Source organism: Tenrec ecaudatus, chromosome 15, assembly GCF_050624435.1.
Source record: "Tenrec ecaudatus isolate mTenEca1 chromosome 15, mTenEca1.hap1, whole genome shotgun sequence".
Classification (NCBI taxonomy): domain Eukaryota; kingdom Metazoa; phylum Chordata; class Mammalia; order Afrosoricida; family Tenrecidae; genus Tenrec; species Tenrec ecaudatus.
In genome coordinates this window covers 76,810,188-76,811,538 of record NC_134544.1, presented here as the reverse complement: position 1 = coordinate 76,811,538, position 1,351 = coordinate 76,810,188, and positions in this window count along the sequence as shown.

The following is a 1,351-nucleotide window of genomic DNA, read 5'->3' as shown; positions in this document are numbered from 1 at the left end:
ATGGCTTTTTTTTGGACTTGGCCATGCTCTTATCCGTAGGCACCTTCCAAAAGTCCTGTCTTTATTGTGCTCACTTCCCTGGGCTCAAGGGTCTTTTGTGTGAGGAGTGACTTCCTGGGACCTTGCTTGCCCTGCCACCTTGCTGAAATTTATCAGCAGTTGTTTTGCATTCCCTTTTCTTTATTGAAATACATAGCCATTGTGTTTGTGATTGTGTTACATTGTTAAACTCCCTGGGGGTAATCCCGAGGGTGCCTCAGGGTAAATGTTAACTGTCAGAAGCAGTAATCCGGACCAACACTCGGGATTACTTAACTGCTCCCTGGTCCAGCGGTTTTCTCTCCGTGCAGTGTTGCTGCACGGAAGCAGAATTGGGTGGGATGTCCAAACACACACACACACACACACACACACGGACGCACACACACACATACACACACACACACACACACACACACACACACTTACATTGATGAGGGTAACCTGTGAGGATTACATTATTTCAAAACAAATCACCAATGACTTGCCCTAGATCAGTCTCCAGGGCTCTTCCTTACCTTTTACTGTTATTTGGCAAAGTTTTTGCCTAGAAACTTTTTGCCCATGGCATCCAAAAATCCTCACTTTAGCACAAACGGAGTTTTAAACCAGATAAATGTGCAGCACATCCCCTGCCGCGTGCACAACCACCCCCCCTACACACACCCCGACCTGTTTTGAAATAAACATTGGCTTGGAACACTTCATCCTGAGGACTGCACACAGTGGGAATTCCCCCAGAATGTTCCCACTTGGAGGAACTGCTCATGTCAAGGATTGATGATCCTTTCCTGCTAGCCGTTTGACGCCTACTAAGCTGAGTGTGTTCTACTGTGCTCTTGTGACCCACTGACTCTTCCAGTTCACCCATTCACCCAATGGCTTTCACTAAAATCTCACTTGATTGATTGCGGTGTGGCTCTTTGGACTGTCTGTGAAACCAACCACGTACAACTCTTCCGAAGGAGGTGTCTGTCTGCATGCATGTTGAAGAATTCTCAGTCACTAGCTAGGCCAGTTAAATGGAAATCAATGGATCGGCGGAGAGACAGCAAAGTCAGAGAATTGCCACCAAACTGATCGTGACTGGCGGAGGCAGGTTTCCACTCAAGAGATCACAGTTGCGGGTGGGATCAGAGAAGCGGGCACGGGTCTGACCACTGTAAATGGAACACATAGAGAGATGGGATTCATGCGCAGAAGAGCTTCCAAGGTGTCTCCAGGAAATTCGGACTGACCCAAGCAGTCAGGAGATAATGCATGACCCTCTGTTTGTGTGTGTGGATGTGGGTGTGGGTGTGTGGGAGAGAAG